At 40.5% G+C, this 24,450-nt stretch overlaps 1 long non-coding RNA gene across 8 annotated transcripts in view; it reads left to right on the top strand.

Moving 5' to 3' along the window:
• The window catches only part of LOC117064772, a 36,471-nt gene extending 27,065 nt beyond the window's left edge, over window positions 1-9,406 (top strand). For 2 of the 8 annotated variants that reach the window (XR_004429662.1, XR_004429661.1), the window contains exons 5-6: window positions 2,354-2,403; window positions 9,013-9,406. This is a non-coding gene — a long non-coding RNA (uncharacterized LOC117064772). Of the gene's footprint in view, window positions 1-2,353; window positions 2,404-3,050; window positions 3,111-9,009 lie in introns of those variants that run through there. The other 6 variants (XR_004429658.1, XR_004429660.1, XR_004429666.1 and 3 more) reach the window with 3 other exon arrangements.
• The last annotated feature ends 15,044 nt before the right edge of the window (window positions 9,407-24,450 follow it).

The following is a 24,450-nucleotide window of genomic DNA, read 5'->3' as shown; positions in this document are numbered from 1 at the left end:
ACCAGGACCAACCAAGGTCACTCTGAGACCGTGATGAAGTGAGACAAAGCAAGGCCATGTGTAACCCATAAAATACCAAACATCCCCCTCTCTCAGCTAAAATGAGTGACTGCTGTTTCTTTATCAATTACAGTTTTATCCTTGCTCTAGTGTACCCTCACCATGGAAAGATTAATATACCAAATAATAGGATTCTCCCCACATTCTGGCAGCATCCAATCTAAACCAAGCTCCCACTTCCTTAGACCTTCTCCCTGCCAGTGATCTAACCAAAGCCCCAGTCCTATGTTAGGCTCCTTCTAACACCCTCTTTGTGGTTCCTCCTGGAGAACACTCTTCCTTGCTGCAATGAATAATAAACCCAGTTTCAATGATGGAGTGTTCCTGATAGGCTTTGGCTGAAGGGTATTGACAGAGAGTAAATTTACAAACCATATCATTTTCTTTTCATTTGATCGTTGACTAGTGACAACGAAAGGCAGATTTGAGACCATTCATTCCTTCGTTTTCTTTTTTGTTTTACTTTGCTTTATTACCAATAGCAGAACTCTTTTTTTTAGACAAAATCTTAAGTCGTATCCCAATATAGGAAGCAGATGAAACGGAAACTGCTCTGCCACAAACATGGCAGTCCTGGGCCCCATCAGCTTGGATCCTTATGCCTATTCCCACAGTGGCCTGAAGGCACTTCTACGTGGTAGAGGGATCCATGTAGAAAATCACTGGTCTAGCCTAAATTCCTTACAATCTGGATTAGGCATCCAAGATCCAGCTTTGCGAGTTCCTCAAAGTCACCCTGCTTGTTAGGGGAACATCTTAGGTGAAGATTCTGATTTCCTGACTCCCAGGCCATGGCCAGAATTCTGCAATAGTCCTTTCTCTGTTCACAGGAGTTCAGGGCCAGCTCACCAGCTCCAGTGACCTGTTGTGGATTGTTCATGTGGACATGGTTGTCTGACTCTCCCCAAAGATGCTCACTGCATCAGGACTCTGGCCCCATCCAATGTCTAATACTTCTGCACTTTCCCTTTTTTACTTTCTTTTCCAATAGCCACAGTAATGACCATGGTGGTGCTGTGATTATCATATAAAGATTCCCTTTAATGCATGCCTGTGGGGAAGAGTTTTACCAACTGTGGAATTAATACAAGGCTTAGAAATGGGATTCCCAGTTAAAAACATTTGGTCCTTTTGCTAACTCTAAATGAACTCTGAATACTTGAATCCTTGAGGTAAAAGCACTAGTAAGGAGAGGAAGATGAACTTGGAAGGTTCGTGAAAAGAAGACCAAGAATCATGGCCTCAGAAAATAGCTTGAACAATGTCATTCTGCAGCAATGTGATGAGGTGTGAGTCTGCTTTATGCAGCATTTGCACTTACCAAGAAGAAATCATGTCTTTTCTTGCCTGGTGCACAGGAATGCTACACAGATAGATACTAGAAAGTGATCTACACTCCTTGAAAGAAAGGGACCGTAGAAATCCAGGGGGAACATATAAAAACATTTTTTTGTAATGTTTTTCATGATGTTCCTCATATTCAGAAGGGATGTCTATTGTGGGTGACCGAAATGTCATATAAAGTGAGAAATGTTCTTGTTGGCCCCGGTTCAGTAGACAGGGTAAGCAGTCAGCCCTAATGAGGCAAGTGGGGCTGAGAGACAAAAAGGACCATGCTGAGTTTGTTCGGCGTCTAAGACAAGGATCCAGATGGAGACTGATGATCTGGCCAGACCTCTTCCACAGGAATTTAGGCTGGTTCCATTATTACAAGTCATATGTCTTTCTGGGTCAGGCCATGTCACAACTCAGGCTAGTTTTTAAAAAAATCACATTCTGACCTGTTCATAGACCACAGTGCAAAGTAATGACCCAGAAACCCCAGGAAAGGGATCTGTAAATAGATTTGCTCATCAGACCAATTGGAAAACGAACACCAATAAATTTATTTGTAAAAACATTATTAATATATACGTTTTTATCCTTAAGTTGCCCCGTAAATAACAACTAACTGCCCTTTAGCACTTACCAAGTGTCAGGGAAGAGTAACCAGGGCTAGGAGTAGGTGAGATGAGGAAGGCACTTGTGTTGGGCACAAAATTTAAGGGGGCATCAACAAACTCAGTAATCAAGGTAAATAATATTTAGATGCAATATTTAAAAAAATCATCAAAGTCTGTCCCTCTTATTATTGCCAATAAAGCTTTAGCCTCTGACTGATGCCTGTAAGTGCATCAATGCCTTCTGTTCTGTGCTATTTCTATGCATTAACTCATTGTCTAATCAGTTTGGGCCACCAGAGCAAAATCTTGTAGACTGGATGGCTTAAATAATAGATGTTCATTTCTTACAGTTTTGGAGGCTGAAAGTCCAACTTTGGGATGCCAGTCTGGTTGAGTTCAGGTAAGGGCTCTCTTTCTGGCTTATGGATGGCCACTTTCTCACTGTCCTCACATGGTGGAGAGAGTGAGTTCTGGTGTCTCTTCCTCTCATAAGGACGTTCATCTTATCATGGGGGCGCCTACTCTCATAACTTCATTTCAACCTAATTACCTCCTGACGGCCCCAACTTCAAATACCATCACATTGAGGCTTAAGACTTCAATGTATATATTTAGGTCTTCAGCATACAAACATTCAGTCCGTTAACACTCAATAAAACTTCAAATCATTCCAATGAAGTATTTACTAGCAACCTTTTTGCCTCTATCTCTGTCTGTCTCTTTCTTTCTTGTGTAAACACTTAGGCACAGAAATGTTAAATAACTTGCCAGAGTTTACACAGGTGACAAATGGTAGAAAAAGTGCTATGGTTTGAATATGTCTCCCAAAGTCCATGTGTTGAAAACTTAAATCTAACGCAACAGTATTGAGATGTGGAACGTTTGAGAGGTGAAAAGTTTAAGAGGTGATTAAAGGTGAGGGAAGAGCTCTCCTGAATGAACTAATGTCATTATCATGAAAATGGGTTTGTTATAAAAGTGAGTTCTCTTGCTTGCTTTCACATGCTTTTTTCACCATGGGATGCCTTCTACCGTGTTATGATGCAGATGCAGCAAGAAGGCCCTCACCAGATGCAACCCCTAGATCTTGGACTTCCCACCCTCCAGAAATCATGAGCCCAATAAACTGCTATTGTTCATAAATTACCCAGTCTATGGTATTGTTATAGCAGCACAACATGGACTAAGACAATCAAGATTTGAACTCAGTGACTGTGATCTTGGAGCCCTGCACTTTTATCCACTTTGCTATACTACATCTAAAGCAAAATAATGATAATTTCTCAAGAGAAATCTTGCCTTAGTGACAGAACAGAGTAATGATTTCAAGGACAGTAGATGTCTTCCCATGATTGAATTTCCTATATGTAGACAGAAGGCCCCTGTAAAGAGAAAATACTCCATGGAAGATACTTCATGGGAGAGGGAGAGGATGATGGGGCACCTCTTGACCCTGAATCAACTAGTGGCCTCCGCTGCTTGACAGCACTGAGGTGACCTCTCTGCCTCAGAAGTAATGGTAGGCAGGAGAGGTAAGTTTTGAAGAAGCACAAGAATTAGAGAAGGGCAGGCACTGGAAACAGTCCTAAGATGCTGAAGTGCTTCAGGGGACTAAGGGAGCAAGACTGGGGGGGTCCCCGACCCCATAAAATTATCAGATACAGTTTTTGTGTGGGAGGGCAGAGAAGGACTAAGTGGAGCAAGTGAGGAGGGCCAGTGGGGTCCAGAAGGCTCCCTTCTCTTCTCCATAGAAGTAGCCCTGCCGTGGAAGTTTGTAGAATTGCCAAACACTGTAATACCTTGCCCAATTTACACCAGTGTTAATGAGCATTAAACTTTCGAGCTAATTAGTTAGACTTTTGAGCTAACTTTTGAGCTGCCTACATATGTCAGCACTCTCTATCTGCGAATAATTCCTGTTTCCTCTCACTGCAGACTCAGAACATGCCCCACATCGTTTACACGACATTCTGGCAGCCCTATGCCATCCAGAGGGCCTTGTCCAAGTTTGCACCATGATCCAGGGCCAGGGTTTGGACTTAAGCCCAGATTCTGACTTCCAAGTTCCTGCTTCAGCCATTACTTGCTAACACTCCTTGTTAATTTTCCTTATCCACAAATTTGCAGGCTTCACCAGCTCTAGATCGAAACTAATTTCTTTAATAGTTGGTGCCCTCATTCATTTTCTTTCAGTTTAACTGTCCTGTCTGGAAGCCCAGGTGAGCCTCAGACATGACTCAGTGTGCTTGGCAGACTCTTGCCACTATTAACCAGAAGGTGGGCTGTGAGTCCAGGCCCTGCCTACCACCTCCTTTCCTCTTTTCACTTTGACCTTGTTGTAGACTGATTGCGTCCCTCCAAATTTATCTGTTGGAACCCTAATCCCCAATGTGATGGGGTGTGGAGGTGGAGCCTTTGGGAGGTGATTAGTTCATGAAGGTGGAGTCCTCATGAGTGAAATTCTTGCCCTTTGGGAAGTGGCCACAGAGTTAGTTCCCCCTCTTTTTGCCAGGTGAGGACACAGCAAGAAGCTGACTGTTGAAACCAGGGAGAGGATTCTCACCAGAACCTGATCATACTGGCATCCTGAACTCAGGCTTCCCAGCCTCCAGAACTTGGAGAAATATCTATCATTTAAGACCCCAATTAATGGTATTTTTGCTGTAGCAACCTGAGCTAAGGCAGACCTTTCAGGCCTTTATAGAATTTGTGTGTCTGTGTGGGATATGTACTTAAAAAGAGAATGCCTTCCCAGGTTTCTTTTGGTACCTAGAAAGATGTGAAGTGCTTTTGATGTCCTTAGATAGTGACCAAAAATGGTGAGGCCTGGGTATCTGGACCTTCACCTCTGAGATATGTCTGGATATGTAGAGACTACTGGAATGCTTTATGATTTCCGGTGCAATAGGAAGAGAGATCATCCAAGTTACAGGCAGGAAAAACGCTTCTGTTCTTCTCTTCATTCATTCCTGAGTCCCTGGGTCACCCAGTATGGGCTGTTACTCACCACCCATTCTGTCCCTGCCTCAGCCCTGCAGCTGCTTCTTTCCTGGTGGATCCAGCTTCCCTCTAGGGACACACACTTGCTGGATATTCACTTTCCCAGACTTGCTTCAAGCTGGGACTTGTGTTTGTGGTCCAGTCCTGGCGGAGGGGAACACGAGGGGGAAAGGATGCTGTGTGTGTGTCTGCGTGGGGGTCTTAAAAAAAGGTTGACTTCCTAATGAAAAGGGAGCCACAGGGAGAGGCACCAGTCCATGACTGTAAATGATGCCGGGATTTACAGCAGATATCTGATAGCCCTGAGAGTAGATATTACCACACCGGGAAGAGGAAGAGCAAAAAGGCAGACAGAACCTGGATGTATCAATGAAATACCGCAGCAATTGAGCAATCACCCTTTCTCTGATCTTCTCGTTTTATATCTTTATTGCTTGAGCTATTTGAATTGGATATTTACTAACTTGCAACCGAAAACATCCAAATACCTGCTTACCCCCAACTTCCCTTGCGAACTCGTTATCGTTGGAGAGGTGCCCAAGGCAGCTCCTTTCTCACAACTGCTGACATAGTTTCTGGTTCACATTTCTTTTGGCACCAGGCTTATGAGCTGCATACACATACACACACATACATACATATACACACATACACACACAATGCCTTCATGCACTTCTTTTCAGGTCATTATGGGCATGTGTGTGTGTGTCTGTGTGTGGTGTATTTTTAACTACACAGGGAATATGAATGAGAGGAACAGAGTATCAAAGTTTAAAGTGGCAGCGGCAAAGGCTGTCTCTGGGTCATGGAGGGTCTGGTAGTGAAAAAGGTGCTCCACTGTTGTGTGGGTGCAGCCTGTCGGCTCTATTGAGGAATTGCTCATGCTTTTCCCAAGGCACTTGCCAAGGGAGCATTTGTGTTCCATTAACTCAGCACTTGCAGGAAAACCCAGAAGAGTCTGGATCTGCTTTTCAGGGTTAAAGATACCCGAATACTGGGTTCCTGCAAAGGGATGCAAGGCATTTATGGTGGATTCAGGAAAGGCGAACCAATACTCTGGATTTATATGGCTAACTAGAAGGACTGCTTGATGCTGTGCAAAGAACAGAAGTCTTGGGAGAAAGTAACCATGTAACCTTGGAGTTAAGAGCTAAGCATGGGACCACTAGACGTAGTCAGATATGAACCTTGGGTGTTAGGATATCAGATGTCTAAAGTTCAGAGGAGGGCATATGTAAGAGACTGGGGTTGTTTTGACATATGGAAAAGCTGGGCTTGAGAGAGTTAAATGCAGAGGATGAGACAGTTTGGGAAGAGCAGAGCTGGGAGCAGGCTTGAGACACATGCAATGGGGAAGAAGAGGACTCAGTCAACTCCAGTGGGAGGAAAGTCACCAAGGTGGACTTCTAGAACATCACTGGTCATGCAGTGATTTGGCTGCAGGGAGAAGGCATTAGTCTAGGCCAGTTTTCCACACTGGGAAATAGAACTTGAACATGGCCCAAGCCTGATGACGTATCAGAATTCCTGGATTGAAAACTTCTGTAAAAAATGCACACGGACACTCCAATTCCCACCCTACTCACACCCTTAGATTCTGATGCAGTTGTTTGAGAAATTCTAACTTAAATAGTCCTTGCAATTTATAGTTTTTGAAAGGTTTCTGGGTGATTCTGATGAGCAGACAGGTTTAGGAACTTCAGAAATAAGCAGTGTCAGTGTTGACAGAAAGGTGTAGAGCAGGTGGTAAATGAACTGAAGCTGACAGGCAGTCAGGCCTCAAGGATCAGGGGTCAAGGATGTAAACTCCATTCCTGGTCAATGTAATTTCCCTAGAAATTACTGAAATACACAACTGTGGGCTGACATCAGCAATCCTGGGGAAATTATGAAATGTACTCATCATATGAGGTGTGTGCTGGTGTTCCTATTTTACACATGATCAAACTAAGGTTCAGAGAGGGTAACAGATTTGCTCAAGATCACAAGTCCAGTCAATGGTGGAATTGGGAAGTGGAATCAGGTGTTCATTCATCCAGTGACCATGGGAGAGTGACCTCAAAAGTCAATGAGGAACGATCTTGTGCACTCAGGAGAAACAGAAACTACAGAGAAGAAAAGAAAGAAAAGAAGAATACACTGGGCTTGATTAGAATGAGAGCAAGCAAGGCAGGGTATCTTTGTTAGTGTTGCTGTAACAAAATAACACAGACTGGGTCATTTATAAACAATGGAAACTTATTTCCCCACAGTGCTGGAGGCTGGAAAGTTCAAGGTCATGGTGCTGGCCTTTGGTGTCTGCTGAGGGCCTTCTTGCTGCATCTTCAGATGGTAGAAGAGAGAAAGGGCAAAGAGGGCCTAAGCTCATTCCCTCCAGACCTTTGTAAGGCATTAACCCATTCATGAGAACAGAGCTCTTGTGATTTCATCACTTCCCAAATGGTCCCACCTCTTAATACCAACACAATAGGGATTACATTTCAACATGAGTTTTGGAAGGAACACATTCAAACCATAGTATAGCAGAAGGAGAGAACATTATTACATATGAGAGAGAACTCTCTTATTTTCTTCATTTGGCTTCATTTATTCATGACATATTTATTATTATTTCCACAAATACAGTTTGTCCTTCCTCTGAGTTCCAGTTTCCCAACTGTGTGAACCCCTCTACCTCATCTTTATCCAATGCCTTAAATGATCCCTTATTCTCAAACCCTTTTTATGACCACTTTCTTGTCACTTGGCTGGAGGTCATGTAATACGGCAGCTCTTTAGCCTTCTTTGTACATGCACTTCTTTTCAACTCAATACCTTGGGGCACTGAGAGAGTAAAGTGGGCCGTTGGCTTCTGAAAGGAGTTATGAATCACTTTGTGGGGATATTGGCTTCTTTCACTTTGTAAATAATGCCTCTTCAGCAGCCAAATATAGAAATGACCCATTTGTCTGAAAGTAGCCAAAACAAATCCATTACTAATTGGTTTTTATGATCCTTTTTGGATCTTTTGATACTTTGTGCTAAGAACTATAGGAACACTGAGGTCTCTAAAAGAGGAAAATTCAACATGTCAGTATATATTTACAAGAGCCAACGAGCCTTCAGAAGCATCTGCCTTTTTAACGATGAATAATGGGCATCCCAGGACAACGGTGTGCATGAGCTTTCCAAGGCAGGAGGAAAATGCCATTTGCTGTGGATAGTCCACAAAGCACTTTACGATCTTCTGTTGTTCAATTTGAAGAGTAGGAAAAATAAACTTCATGCCGTCTTCTTTCTAGGGTTTGCCCATCAACAGCAAGAACTATGTTCTGCAGTAGACATTTTGGGCAGTGATATATTACGCCTTAAATGAAAGTAGCCATTAAAATATTATGCTAAGCATTTTCTTATTTATGAGACACTAATTTATTGTAAAGTAGTTTACTTTCTTCTATGGCTGAGTTTAATACGTTTCTTTCAGAAGAACCATAAAAAGCATGCTCGGAGAAAGAGATTCTGTTGCTTTTTAAAATAAGCAATGTAGCTGTCACCAGATGTTATGAAGATTGATTACTAATGCATCTTTAATGAAGATAACTTATTAGATAATAAGGGTTTTTTTCCCCTCTAAATTTTCAGTAGGAGGAAATCACTGAGTTTTTCCATTTTAAATTAAAGGCTTTCTACAATTGGTTTTTCACTAAGCCTTAAAATGGATGATCAAATTCAATTATGTAGCAAACATGCTTAGGATGAAGCTTATGCTACTGTCTTATACTTTTATGTCTGCTTGAATACCAGCAAACCTCCTGACAGCAAGAACCAAACAAGATGCATACCATGACCAAGGTGCCTAGTAGAATGCTATTGATGTATAATAGGTGCTCCATGAATATTTGTTGGATGAATAATGTCTTAAGCTGTTTTTCTTTCTGCAGAGTGTGCTTGTCCTAAGCTTGTATATCAGTGATGGATTGCTATGTAGCATTCATACTTCCTCATATCTCTCTTTGTTATCTTCCAGCAGCCAGGATGGGAGGCAGGAAGCAGAGGCGAAGAATGAATTAGCCCAACTGCGTCCCTGTCTTCTTCACTGAAGGAGGTTGAGACTGTCTTGTCCTGGCAATGCCAAGTGGTCAGCCTGTGGTTCAGCTTCATAAGCTAGCCACTGGGAAATTTCCTATTCAAGGTGGCTAAGAGCTCTAAGATGACCAAGGTGAAACTGTCACAGAAATTCTTCTTAAATTGTTGTGTCTAATGGCAAAAAATATAAGTTGAAGAATTGTCTCTGAGAAAGACTGGGACACATAGTCCAAAAGGATTATGGGCTGGGCATGGTGGCTCATGCCTGTAATCCCAGCACTTTGGGAGGCCGAGGCAGGCGGATCACCTGAGGTCAGGACTTCAAGACCAGCCTGGCCAACGTGGTGAAACCTCGTCTCTACTGAAAATACAAAAATTAGCTGGGCATGGTGATGCTACTTGGGAGGCTGAGGTAGGAGAATGGCATGAACCTGGGAGGCGGTGGTTGCAATGAGCCAAGATCATGCCACTACACTCCAGCCTGGGCCACTGAGTGAGACTCCATCTCCAAAAAAAAAAAAAAAAAAGACATTATGAAAAGAAAAACTTTTCCCTGAAGTCTCTTATTTTATCTGAAAAATGCAGGTAAGTTTGCATTGCAAGCCATAATATACCTCTTTGTTAAAGAGGTTAGTCTCTAGTTGTTAGTCTCCATAAATGTAACAAAGATTTCAAATAATCTTGATTTCAACCAATGGAACTAATTGATTATGTCGTATCTAGACTACAAGTTTGTTTACACATATTTATACTCCCTCAGCTCCTCACCCATCTTTGTTAAATAGGTATATTATGATAAAATAAGCAAAGGAAAAGAGATATGTTATGATTATAAAGAGGTATATGTGATAAAATGAAACAAAGGAAATCGAACATAAGTCTTTGGCTAATGTTGAGTTGAGTATAATTTCTGGAAAAGTAGACTGAGTTGGAAAGGACCAATGTTGAATATCACTTTCAGAGTCCCTACTTAATGTTTTCTTCAGACTTGGGTTCACACTATTTTGGAAACATAGGCCCCCATAAACATGATGACAGTGTCTTCACTGCTTGCCAAGTTATATCAGGGTAGTCACCAAGGACAGATGCCTGAATGTGCCACAGAGCTGGCATGGTGCCACATTTTCAGCCATAGTCCCTAAAATCTTGAATAAGTGTCTCTTAGTGAGAAATTAAGCCATGTGGGTCCTGTGATGGTTAATTAAAAATTTTTTTTATTTCTATAGGTTTTTGGGGAACAGGTGGTATTTGGTTACATGAGTAGATTCTTTAGTGATGATTTGTGAGATTTTGGTGCACCCCTCTGACGGTTAATTGTATGTGTCAACTTGGTTAGGCCATGGTATCCAGATAATTGGCCAAACATTGTTCGAGATGTTTCTGTGAAGTTTTTCTTGACATTTAAATCAGTAGATTTTGAGTAAATCTTATGACCTCTCACAAGCTGGGTGGGTGAGTATTATCCAATCAGTTGGCAGCCTTAAGAGAAAAACACTGACGTCCCTGGGGTAGGAGGGAATTCTGTCAGCAGACAGCCTTCAGACTCAAACTACAATTCTTTCCTGGGTCTCCAGGCTGCCTGTCTATCCTGAAGATTTTGGATTTACCGGCCTCTATAATCACATGAGCCAGTTGCTTAAAATAAATCTCTCTATACACATCAAATTGGTTCTATTTTTCCCACGAACCCTGACTCATACAGGTCATGTGGTAGACTGAGAATGGACCTTCCAGACCTGCTTCCAGGTGCCCCAGCCCTGATGGCCAGGGCTACTTGCATAATTTATTCCCTCTCCTGGAGTGTCCCCAAACAATAAGAATCTCACCCAGTTCCCTGGTAATGCAAGAGAATCAAATGATGCAATCTTTTCAGCACAGTAATTTTAAATTTTTTCCTCTAGCTTTACAAAAAACAGTATGTTCTCCAACATGGAAAGTGAGATTTTTCACATTTCATTTGCATATGGTATGACAACACCTTTTGAGGGAAAATATTTCGGAAGTTTTTTCTTTAAGCAGTTGGTAAAATCATTATCCTTGGAGATGTGTGATACATTTAAGGAGGTTAGACAAAAGCATTTAGAGTGGGTCTCAAGGACAATGGCCCTTGCTGTCTGTTTTGTTATCCTCAAGGTTAAAGAAGAGATGAAACAAAACATCTTTTGAACTAGGATACAAAAATGATTGCATCTGTGACTAAGATTTATGAACTGAGTGTGTGTAGTACATTAGTAGGTCCAGTTAATGAAAAGGCTAAAGGCAAGAGAGACAAAAGAGGATTAACAATTCTAGCTGTTAGTCTCCATAAATGTAATAACAAAGATTTCAAATAGTAGTAATTTCAACCAATGGAACTAATTGATTGTGTCCTGTCTAGACTTACAAGGTTCTTGTTTACACATCTTTATATCCCCTTGGCTCCTCACCCAGTGCCCTGTACTAAGGAGATGATCAATAATAGTGGTTGACATAACGCCAGCAGCTTTAATTTGTACAAATTAATGAAAGAAAATGTGAGGTCTACTGTCACAGCTCCTTTGTGTGCTGTATGTACCCAAGAGAATGAGGCTAGTATGATATCAATGTCCTGGAAATGCGTTTAAACAAACACAAAAGTTTTCTTACTCTCCAGGCTGTTCTTTTCCATATAAAGCCACAGTGAAGCTTCATTTAATTAGCAAAATGTGAATAAGAAAAACATAACCAATTAAGAGGGTGAAACTAACCTAGGAGAGAGAGCATGAGATGAAAATATACACATGAACGTATTTGTTGCAGGAAGGGATACATGTCCACCATCAAGATAAGATTGGGGACCCAATAGGATTTTGGAGTAAAGGAGAGGAAGGAGTCTAAAATGACATGAAGGTTTCAAGCAATGCCCTGTTGGTCTTAAAAACTGCTTTGTTCTTTTGCTGGATAAGATGATAATTTATGTTTTAGTTATAATTAGTTTGGAGATTTAGTGGGGGTACTTGGGTGGACACTAGCATTTGGGGAATGTACTCTTATTCTTTGACAAAAGAATTTGGGGATGTACAGAAAATAATTAGACTCAATAACAGATGCAGTGTTCAGATTATTCTGGAGCCCAGTCATACCTATATCTATGCCCTAGGTTGTTTAGGTATAAAGTGGTAGGACACAGGGTGACACTGTAAAGAGTGCTTAATATCACTTAACTGTGATAAATATTCTATGTTGAAATCAGGAACAAGTCAAGGATGCCCATGTCATCACTTACACACAACATTATCCTGGAGGTTCTAGCCAATGGACAAAAGATTAGGGGAAAATTTACATATAAAAATTAGAAAAGAAGAAACAAAGACAAATTATTAGGATAAAATAGAATATTTAAACAAAAAATTAATTGCCCTTTTATATATCAGTAATAAGTTAGAAAAGGAACATTTTAAATAATAAAAATAAAGGCATGAAGAACTAAAACTAATAAAATAATTCAAGACATTTATGGATCAATTTTTTAAACTTTATTTTAAAAATGTAATGACTTATATGTTATTAAAGAAGACACATAAATGGAGAGATATACCATATTTGTGGTTGCTGCTTCTTGGTAAATTGGTCTATGAATTTAATGCAATTCTTATCAAAATCCCAATAGCATTAGTCGTAGATCTGACAAGTTGGCTATAGAATTAAAGGAGGAACAATACAATAAGTAGTGCTTAGACACTGGTTGCTGTGTGAAAAAGAAAAGAAAATAGGAAAGTGCTTCACATCATATAAAAATCAATCTTCTTTGGGTTAAGAGTGAAAGTGTAGAAATCAAAATTAGAAGTCTAGAAAACAAATTGAAGAATATCTTTATGAACTTGAGATAGGAGTGATATTTTTAAAAAGACACACCTAAAACAAAAGTTTGGTAAGTGGGCTATATTAATTACTTGAATTTCTTTTCATCAAAAGAGAAGTAAAAAATAAGTTATAATTATGTAAGGAAAATATATTTTAGACACACGTAATCTAATAAAGAATTCATATCTGGAATATATCTAGCAAATAATAAAAATATCACCAAAGAAAAACTATCAAAAGAAAAATACTTGTCCTGTCTAAATATTTTTAGATACTGTGTAGGTAGACAGCAATGTCTGTCTAAATATTTCTATTTACCCAGTAGAAAGATGGGCAAAGGAAGAAATGGAAAGATAATTCATAGAAAAGGAAACAAAAATGATCAATAGGTTTATGAAAATATGGTCATTCTCATTAGCAATGAAGGAAATGTAATGCAATATGATACCTTCTGTGTTTCATCCACCAAACTAGACTAACAATATCAGGGATTGTGAGAATATGGTCAATGGCATCATTCGTGCATTGATGGAGGCATACATTGGTCCAAACAAACTGGAAAACAATGTGGCATAATCTACTAAATTTGATGATGCACAACTTTTAAGATCTAACAATTCAACTAGCTATATATTCTCAAGAAAGAACTTGCTTATGTGCACAAGAGGACAAAAGTACATGTGTCTCCAGTTCAAAGCAATGTCTGTGATATGGTTTGGAGCTGTGACCCCACCAAATGTCATACTGAATGGTATAGTCCCCAGAATTGAAGGTGGGGTCTCATGGGAGGTGATTGGATCATGGGGTGGCTTTCTCATGAATGGCTTAGCACCATCCCCCTTGGTACTATCCTTGTGACAGGGAGTGAGTTCTCACAAGATCTGGTTGTTTTTTTTTTTTTTTTTTTTTTTTTTATGGTTTTATTTTATTTTATTTTATTTTATTTTTTTTGACTTTTTATTTTGATTTTTATTTTTTTTTTTTTTTTATTTTTTATTTTTATTATACTTTAAGTTCTAGGGTACATGTGCATGACGTTTATATCATGTATAACTCCCCAATGCAATCCCTCCCTCCTCCCCCCTCCCCATGATAGGCCCCAGTGTGTGATGTTCCCCTTCCCGAGTCCAAGTGATCTCATTGTTCAGTTCCCACCTATGAGTGAGAACATGCGGTGTTTGGTTTTCTGTTCTTGTGATAGTTTGCTAAGAATGATGGTTTCCAGCTGCATCCATGTCCCTACAAAGGATGCAAACTCATCCTTTTTTATGGCTGCATAGTATTCCATGGTGTATATGTGCCACATTTTCTTAATCCAGTCTGTCACAGATGGACATTTGGGTTGATTCCAAGTCTTTGCTATTGTGAATAGTGCCGCAATAAACATACGTGTGCATGTGTCTTTGTAGTAGAGTAATTTATAATCCTTTGGGTATATACCCAGTAGTGGGATGGCTGGGTCATATGGTACATCTAGTTCTAGATCCTTGAGGAATCGCCATACTGTTTTCCATAATGGTTGAACTAGTTTACAATCCCACCAACAGTGTAAAAGTGTTCCTATTTCTCCACATCCTCTCCAACACCTGTTGTTTCCTGACTTCTTAATGATTGCCATTCTAACTGGTGTGAGATGGTATCTCATTGTGGTTTTGATTTGCATTTCTCTGATGGCGAGTGATGATGAGCATTTTTTCATGTGTCTGTTGGCTGTATGGATGTCTTCTTTTGAGAAATGTCTGTTCATATCCTTTCCCCACTTTTTGATGGGGTTGTTTGTTTTTTTCTTGTATATTTGTTTGAGTTCTTTGTAGATTCTGGATATTAGCCCTTTGTCAGATGAGTAGGTTGCAAAAATTTTTTCCCATTCTGTAGGTTGCCTGTTCACTCTGATGGTAGTTTCTTTAGCTGTGCAAAAGCTCTTTAGTTTAATTAGATCCCATGTGTCAATTTTTGCTTTTGCTGCCGTTGCTTTTGGTGTTTTAGACATGAAGTCCTTGCCCATGCCTATGTCCTGAATGGTACTACCTAGATTTTCTTCTAGGGTTTTTATGGTATTAGGTCTAACATTTAAGTCTCTAATCCATCTTGAATTAATTTTCGTATAAGGGGTAAGGAAAGGATCCAGTTTCAGCTTTCTACTTATGGCTAGCCAATTTTCCAGCACCATTTATTAAATAGGGAATCCTTTCCCCATTTCTTGTTTTTGTCAGGTTTGTCAAAGATCAGATGGCTGTAGATGTGTGGTATTATTTCTGAGGACTCTGTTCTGTTCCATTGGTCTATATCTCTGTTGTGGTACCAGTACCATGCTGTTTTGGTTACTGTAGCCTTGTAGTATAGTTTGAAGTCAGGTAGCGTGACGCCTCCAGCTTTGTCCTTTTGACTTAGGATTGTCTTGGCAATGCGGGCTCTTTTTGGTTCCATATGAACTTTAAAGCAGTTTTTTCCAATTCTGTGAAGAAAGTCATTGGTAGCTTGATGGGGATGGCATTGAATCTATAAATCACCTTGGGCAGTATGGCCATTTTCACGATATTGATTCTTCCTATCCATGAGCATGGTATGTTCTTCCATTTGTTTGTGTCCTCTTTGATTTCACTGAGCAGTGGTTTGTAGTTCTCCTTGAAGAGGTCCTTGACATCCCTTGTAAGCTGGATTCCTAGGTATTTTATTCTCTTTGAAGCAATTGTGAATGGAAGTTCATTCCTGATTTGGCTCTCTGCTTGTCTGTTACTGGTGTATAAGAATGCTTGTGATTTTTGCACATTAATTTTGTATCCTGAGACTTTGCTGAAGTTGCTTATCAGCTTAAGGAGATTTTGGGCTGAGACGATGGGGTTTTCTAAATATACAATCATGTCATCTGCAAACAGGGACAATTTGACTTCTTCTTTTCCTAACTGGATACCCTTGATTTCTTTCTCTTGCCTGATTGCCCTAGCCAGAACTTCCAACACTATGTTGAATAGGAGTGGTGAGAGAGGGCATCCCTGTCTTGTGCCAGTTTTCAAAGGGAATTTTTCCAGTTTTTGCCCATTCAGTATGATATTAGCTGTGGGTTTGTCATAAATAGCTCTTATTATTTTGAGGTACGTTCCATCAATACCAAATTTATTGAGCGTTTTTAGCATAAAGGGCTGTTGAATTTTGTCAAAAGCCTTTTCTGCATCTATTGAGATAATTATGTGATTCTTGTCTTTGGTTCTGTTTATATGCTGGATTACGTTTATTGATTTGCGAATGTTGAACCAGCCTTGCATCCCAGGGATGAAGCCCACTTGATCATGGTGGATAAGCTTTTTGATGTGCTGCTGAATCCGGTTTGCCAGTATTTTATTGAGGATTTTTGCATCGATGTTCATCAGGGATATTGGTCTAAAATTCTCTTTTTTGTTGTGTCTCTGCCAGGCTTTGGTATCAGGATGATGTTGGCCTCATAAAAAGAGTTAGGGAGGATTCCCTCTTTTTCTATTGATTGAATAGTTTCAGAAGGAATGGTACCAGCTCCTCCTTGTACCTCTGGTAGAATTCAGCTGTGAATCCATCTGGTCCTGGACTTTTTTTCGTGGGTAGGCTATTAATTGTTGCCTCAATTTCAGAGCCTGCTATTGGTCTATTCAGGGATTCAACTTCTTCCTGGTTTAGTCTTGGAAGAGTGTAAGTGTCCAGGAAATTATCCATTTCTTCTAGATTTTCTAGTTGATTTGCGTAGAGGCATTTATAGTATTCTCTGATGGTTGTTTGTATTTCTGTGGGGTCGGTGGTGATATCCCCTTTATCATTTTTTATTGCGTCTATTTGATTCCTCTCTCTTTTCTTCTTTATTAGTCTAGCTAGCGGTCTGTCAATTTTGTTTATCTTTTCAAAAAACCAACTCCTGGATTCATTGATTTTTTGGAGGGTTTTTGTGTCTCTATCTCCTTCAGTTCTGCTCTGATCTTAGTTATTTCTTGCCTTCTGCTAGCTTTTGAATGTGTTTGCTCTTGCCTCTCTAGTTCTTTTAATTGTGATGTTAGAGTGTCAATTTTAGATCTCTCCTGCTTTCTCTTGTGGGCATTTAGTGCTATAAATTTCCCTCTACACACTGCTTTAAATGTGTCCCAGAGATTCTGGTATGTTGTATCTTTGTTCTCATTGGTTTCAAAGAACATCTTTATTTCTGCTTTCATTTCGTTATGTACCCAGTAGTCATTCAGGAGCAGGTTGTTCAGTTTCCATGTAGTTGAGCGGTTTTGATTGAGTTTCTTAGTCCTGAGTTCTAGTTTGATTGCACTGTGGTCTGAGAGACAGTTTGTTATAATTTCAGTTCTTGTACATTTGCTGAGGAGTGCTTTACTTCCAATTATGTGGTCAATTTTGGAATAAGTGCGATGTGGTGCTGAGAAGAATGTATATTCTGTTGATTTGGGGTGGAGAGTTCTATAGATGTCTATTAGGTCTGCTTGGTGCAGAGATGAGTTCAATTCCTGGATATCCTTGTTAACTTTCTGTCTCGTTGATCTGTCTAATGTTGACAGTGGAGTGTTGAAGTCTCCCATTATTATTGTATGGGAGTCTAAGTCTCTTTGTAGGTCTCTAAGGACTTGCTTTATGAATCTGGGTGCTCCTGTATTGGGTGCATATATATTTAGGAGAGTTAGCTCTTCCTGTTGAATTGATCCCTTTACCATTATGTAATGGCCTTCTTTGTCTCTTTTGATCTTTGATGGTTTAAAGTCTGTTTTATCAGAGACTAGGATTGCAACCCCTGCTTTTTTTTGTTCTCCATTTGCTTGGTAGATCTTCCTCCATCCCTTTATTTTGAGCCTATGTATGTCTCTGCATGTGAGATGGGTCTCCTGAATACAGCAGACTGATGGGTCTTGACTCTTGATCCAGTTTGCCAGTCTGTGTCTTTTAATTGGAGCATTTAGTCCATTGACATTTAAGGTTAATATTGTTATGTGTGAACTTGATCCTGTCATTATGATATTAACTGGTTATTTTGCTCGTTAGTTGATGCAGTTTCTTCCTAGCCTCGATGGTCTTTACATTTTGGCATGTTTTTGCAATGGCTGGTACCGGTTGTTCCTTTCCATGTTTAGGGCTTCCTTCAGGGTCTCTTGTAAGGCAGGCCTGGTGGTGACAAAATCTCTAAGCATTTGCTTATCTGTAAAGGATTTTATTTCTCCTTCACTGATGAAGCTTAGTTTGGCTGGATATGAAATTCTGGGTTGAAAATTCTTTTCTTTAAGAACGTTGAATATTGGCCCCCACTCTCTTCTGGCTTGTAGAGTTTCTGCCGAGAGGTCTGCTGTTATTCTGATGGGCTTCCCTTTGTGGGTAACCCGACCTTTCTCTCTGGCTGCCCTTAAGATTTTTTCCTTCATTTCAACTTTGGTGAATCTGGCAATTATGTGTCTTGGAGTTGCTCTTCTGGAGGAGTATCTTTGTGGCGTTCTCTGTATTTCCTGAATTTGAATGTTGGCCTGCCCTACTAGGTTGGGGAAGTTCTCCTGGATGATATCCTGAAGAGTGTTTTCCAACTTGGTTCCATTTTCCCCCTCACTTTCAGGCACCCCAATCAGACGTAGATTTGGTCTTTTTACATAATCCCATACTTCTTGCAGGCTTTGTTCATTTCTTTTTCTTCTTTTTTCTTTTGGTTTCTCTTCTCGCTTCATTTCATTCATTTGATCCTCAATCGCTGATACTCTTTCCTCCAGTTGATCGAGTCGGTTACCGAAGCTTGTGCATTTGTCACGTATTTCTCGTGTCATGGTTTTCATCTCTGTCATTTCGTTTATGATCTTCTCTGCATTAATTAGTCTAGCTGTCAATTCTTCCACTCTTTTTTCAAGATTTTTAGTTTCTTTGCGCTGGGTACGTAATTCCTCCTTTAGCTCTGAGAGGTTTGATGGACTGAAGCCTTCTTCTCTCATCTCGTCAAAGTCATTCTCTGACCAGCTTTGATCCGTTGCTGGCGATGGGCTGCGCTCCTTTGCAGGGGGAGATGCGCTCTTATTTTTTGAATTTCCAGCTTTTCTGCCCTGCTTCTTCCCCATCTTTGTGGTTTTATCTGTCTCTGGACTTTGATGATGGTGACGTACTGATGGGGTTTTGGTATAGGTGTCCTTCCTGTTTGATAGTTTTCCGTCTGACAGTCAGAAGGACTGTCTGTTGGTCTGTTAGAGATTGCTTGAGGTCCACTCCAGACCCTGTTTGCCTGGGTATCAGCAGCAGAGGTTGCCGAAGATAGAATATTGCTGAACAGCGAGTGTACCTGTCTGATTCTTTCTTTGGAAGTTTCCTCTCAGGGGTGACGCCACCCTGTGAGGTGTGGGGTATCAGACTGCCCCTAGTGGGGGATGTCTCCCAGCTAGGCTACTCAGGGGTCAGGGACCCACCTGAGCAGGCAGTCTGTCCGTTCTCAGATCTCAACCTCCGCGTTAGGAGATCCACGGCTCTCCCCAAAGCTGTCAGACAGAGTCGTTCGGGTCTGCAGCGGCCCGCTCTTTCCCCTAATGGACTGCAGCTGTGCGCTGTCCGCAGCGGTAGAGTCTACAGAGACAGGCAGGCTTCCTTGAGCTGCTGTGAGCTCCACCCAGTTCGAGCTTCCCAGCGGCTTTGTTTACCTACTTAAGCCTCAGCAATGGCGGGCGCCCCTCCCCCAGCCTCGCTGCTGCCTTGCGGATAGATCGCCGCAGACGGCTGTGTTAGCTGTGAGGGAGGCTCCGTGGGCATGGGACCCTCCCGGCCAGGTGTGGGATATATTCTCCTGGTGTGCCTGTTTCCTTAAAGCGCAGTATTGGGGTGGGAGTTACCCTATTTTCCAGGTGTTGTGTGTCTCAGTTCCCCTGGCTAGGAAAAGGGATTTCCTTCCCCCTTGCGCTTCCAGGTGAGGCAATGCCTCGCCCTGCTTCAGCTCACGCTGGTCAGGCTGCAGCAGCTGACCAGCACCGATTGTCCGGCACTCCCTAGAGAGATGACCCCAGTACCTCAGTTGAAAATGCAGAAATCACGGTCTTCTGTGTCGCTCGCGCTGGGAGTTGGAGACTGGAGCTGTTCCTATTCGGCCATCTTGCTCCGCCCACCTGGTATGGTTTTAATTGTTAATAATACAGTTCTGTTGGCTGCACAGGTGTCCACTCCTGGGGAGGCCTCAGGAAACTTACAATCATGATGGAATGCAAAGGAGAAGCAAGTGTCTTCTTCACCCAAAGCCAGAGTCCCTCGGCTCAAGTGCTTCCCGCCAGGCCAATCGAATCCCCAAGATCTGGTTGTTTTAAAAGTGTGTAGTACTTCCTCTCTCTCCTCCTCTCTCTGATATTAAAAAGGGTTAGGAATATTGAAGCTTTTCTGGCTATTTGGAAATGATGTTTATGTTCTACTAGGTTCATGGACTTTAGGTTTCCATCACCTTTACTTTATTTTATTTTATTTTAGACAGAGTCTCACTCTGTCACCCAGGCTGGAGTGCAGTGGTGCAATCTCGGCTCACTGCAACCTCTATCTCCCGGGTTCAAGTGATTCTCCTGCCTCAGCCTCCAGAGTAGCTGGTATTACAGGCATGCACCAGCACATGCCACTGATTTTGCATTTTTAGTAGAGATGAGGTTTCACTACGTTGGTCATGCTGGTCTCAAATACTTGACCTCAAATGATCCACCTGCCTCAGCCTCCCGAAGTGCTGGGATTACAGGTGTGAGCGACCACACCAGGCCCATCATCTTGTTTTCACTTATCTGTTTCCAAAGAAGGGGTGAGTTAAGTGACAAACTTAGAGGGCATAATTTTATCCTAAAGATCTTCTCCTTGTCTCAAAAAAGCAGCAGTTGTAAATAGCTTAAGTTCATTTGACCTCAAAATCTTGTTGCTTCTGTGCTCTTGGTGCTTGGTTTATTTGAGAACACGTCCTCAACACTTAAAATCCTTTCCTCTCCCCCTTCCTTGAATAGATGGTCATCTTCCTCTCTTTTCTACACTGTTCAAAAACTAAAATTGGCAGAACACATTTGTTTACATGAAACCCAGTTGCTCTGCTGGTGGGACATGCAACCTGCTGTCTTCAAGTAAAGAAGTTTCCAGAAATATTAAGACAAATGCGTAACCGTTAGTAGATTGGTAATAAAAACGTTACAAATGGTCAAACCGTTTCTTCAGCATTTCTGAATATAGGGTATTTAGGGGAGGGGCATCATTCTAAAGATAAAGCATTCGGTCCTATTTAGTTGGAGTTACAGCCCACCACCGCCTAAACAACAATGGGGCTAGTGGTATATCTCAGAGATTTGGGAGAAATCTTTAAACAAGAACCCATTGCTGCTCTGGAATATTTGTTTTTTTCCTGACTACTTTCAGTTAATAGAGTGAAAGTTAAAAGCATCAAACTCATGCAAGAGCTTTTATGAAAATGAACATTATCAAACAAATGGATCTTTAAAAAAATCCGAGAGTTGATGCATGCTAATAATATTAGCTTCAATTATATTTAGCCTTTTTCAAATAAAGCCCTTGCAAATAGATAAGAGAGAACTGCTTCCATTTCCGCTCCTCCCACCCCATCCTCCTTTATGCAGAATGACTCATGGGTTAGTCTGAGGCCCAAACAGCCAGCAAAGAAATCGACAAAAGCACAGAGGAAAAATGGTGCCTCTCTTTTTCCTTCCTTTAAGTGCTGACAGAAAGGTCTCCCAAGAGATGCTGAAATTGGTCAGGATGTTGGATTCTCTCTATTTGGCAAATTCCATTCTTTATACTTATTGTCTTCCTTGCCCCGTTGTCATTTTCTGTGATTAAGTAAAAATAAATATTAGCATCATTAGGAAGCTGAGATAATTCCACGGTGAATACTAATTCGCCCTGGTCTGTCTGCAGTGTGTTTTCAAATCCCAAGCCCAGCTCATTTCGTCTCTGGATTTTTAGAAAACACTATTTATAACGTGAGTTGTCACCCCTATTAAAGACACTTTCTGGAAGTGATAGTGAACCTTGCCATGTTTATACAAGAGGTATGTCTCAGTAAATCACAGCCTTGCTTTTGCACATCATTAGTGTTTTCAAGCCAGCCTGGAATACCTGCAGAAGGAAAAAACAGTTTACAGATGCCTGATAACTAACCACAGAGGCTTCATAGTTTTTCCCCTAGACTGAATCACTTGTCAGAGGAAATTATGTTGATAACTTTCATGCAGTTACATTGATAACAAATTAACACTTGAAGTCACCAGTATGCATTAATTGTGGTGATGCAGTCAACTTTCCTGCTGTTCGTTAATACCCATCTGGTAATATCAATTTCCGTCATGGAGCAGAGACAAGAGGGAGGCCTCACTCACCCTCTGGAAACTGCCACCTTTACTCCCTATTTTCATCTTTCATTCCTACCCTGAGATTGCTGGTTGCAGTGTCTCATAGCAGTTTATGACATTACTACTGATCACAACATAATGATTCTTCATTGATTACATGCAGTTTATACGGGATTGTCAGTGATGGATCTGGGAGTATGAAAATAGAAATCATAACTACTAATGAATGCTAGGCCTATGCCTACCTGTCCTGGAACGTAGTGGCAATGTAGAGAGAAGCAATTCCAGTCCTGCATATATGGCTAATTTACTCATTTTCTAAAATGAATTAGCAATCAATTCAGTAAAACACGGATTTGATGAATGTTCAAGTTAGAATCAGCTAATGTAATCACTGGAGCCTGCAAATCATAAAACTTGTTCTTTGTGTGACCATAAGTTCAAGAATTTTTGTTTTCAGTGATGTCCTTATCATTTTGGTTTTATGTACAGGTCACAATGACAGTTACTTTAACAACCATAAACTCAGTTAATGGCTTGGCAAAGAAGTCTTCTCCTGTTAGTTGTTCTATTCATGAATCTGCAATTGGCACTCAGCTAGTAATTGTATGTGTACAAAACCAAACTGTACTATCCAGAATATTCTTAGTTAAGAGGTTAAACTCCAGGTTCCCTGTTCCTCTTGACTCTGTGATACAGGACGAAGTTAAGAATATTAAAAAAAAATTTTAGACTCTCAACATACTTGAAATCCCTGACAATAGAAAATGTTATTTAGGGCAAGTTAATATCACATTAACTAACTTGGAGGAGAGAAAAGGTTTTTGTTTTTACTTTTGTCTTTTAATTTTGTGGAGCTTAGGCCTTTGTGAGAAAAAGTCATCAAAGTTTGGCACAGACTTCCTGAATTAACATATTGAGTTAAGCTAAACTATACATTAAGAGAATACATCAAATAATTCACAAACTAGGAGTTGGTGCAATTTGTCGAAGATGATTTGTTTTAAATTTATGAGGCAGTTCTTTTAGGGGAGGTAGGGAGCAGGGACAAAGGATGCCCAAGAATTCAATTGCCTGATGCAATAAATATGCAATTTATGATAATTGGTCTAGAGGCTGGGCTGAAGTTTATCCTCATCTATTACTCACAAAATATTTGACTAAGATAAGGAACAACATGAAAACTCTTTCAGTTCCTAAAATTAAAACTAATTCAAATCATTCATTAAGTATAAACCCATCATGTTTTCTAATTATATGTGATTCTTAAATAGTCATTAAAGCAAAGTTAACTGAACTTCTACTAGCCTATATTTTGTTGGGCTATTTCTAGTTACTGCGTTTACCTGTAAGACAGAAACCGGACTTTTGAAGTCTTCTGAAATCCTGACTTGTCTTCTCCCCAATAATTAGACTGTACCATGATAATTAGACTGTACCATGATAATTAGACTGTACCATGGTAATTCTTCTCTGCTTCAGGATTAGAGTGGAGCAGAGTTCAGCACATTCGTTTTAGGTTGACTCCCATGGATTTCTGAATCCCATTGCACATTTTCTGTGTACAGAACCACAGAAAGAGTTACTTGTGAATTTCCTTACAAGACCACTTTACCAAGTGACCCCTTCATTGTTATTGTAGGAATAGTTCAGATTTTCTAGGATTACCTTAAAGGCTATTTGCCTCTCAGTTGTTTTTACATATTGATACTAAAAACACTCCACCAAACATGCTCATCTGTCATCGTACTATAATCCACATTAAATTTCTCAAGTCACCATCAGGTGCTCAATGTATTCCTCTTCTTCTCTTCCTTCCCTGCCCCATCCAGGCAAATTTATGTGCTCCTCTCCTTGCTACCTTTCTGGCTCTTTCTAAACCATGCTTTTATTCCAGCTGTCTCCACCTCTCACTAAAATGGTAAGTCTCTTTTGACAGCCCTACAGAGTTAGGTTAAGACCTCTAAAGGAAAAAGAATGGGTCAAAACCAATATTCTCATTTAATGCAGTGAATTACAGTCTGACACCCAAAATAGCATATATTCCCCTGTTCTTACCTGATATAATGGATGAGGTGAAATAAATTATTTTCACTCCTTAAGCTGTAATTTATCCATGTGCTGATGAAAAAACTGCATAAGGCTGCCACTCATGGAGGATGGTGTTTTCCCCCAAGTTTGGAAATAAGGCAAGCTGTTAATAGTAAACATTTAAGATTACATCCAAAACCATGGTTGGAATTACATTCTTTTCTTACTGGGCAAAT

Source organism: Trachypithecus francoisi, unplaced genomic scaffold, assembly GCF_009764315.1.
Source record: "Trachypithecus francoisi isolate TF-2019V2 unplaced genomic scaffold, Tfra_2.0 Lachesis_group2, whole genome shotgun sequence".
NCBI classification, from domain to species: Eukaryota; Metazoa; Chordata; class Mammalia; order Primates; family Cercopithecidae; genus Trachypithecus; species Trachypithecus francoisi.
This window is presented reverse-complemented; position numbering and strand designations above follow the sequence as displayed.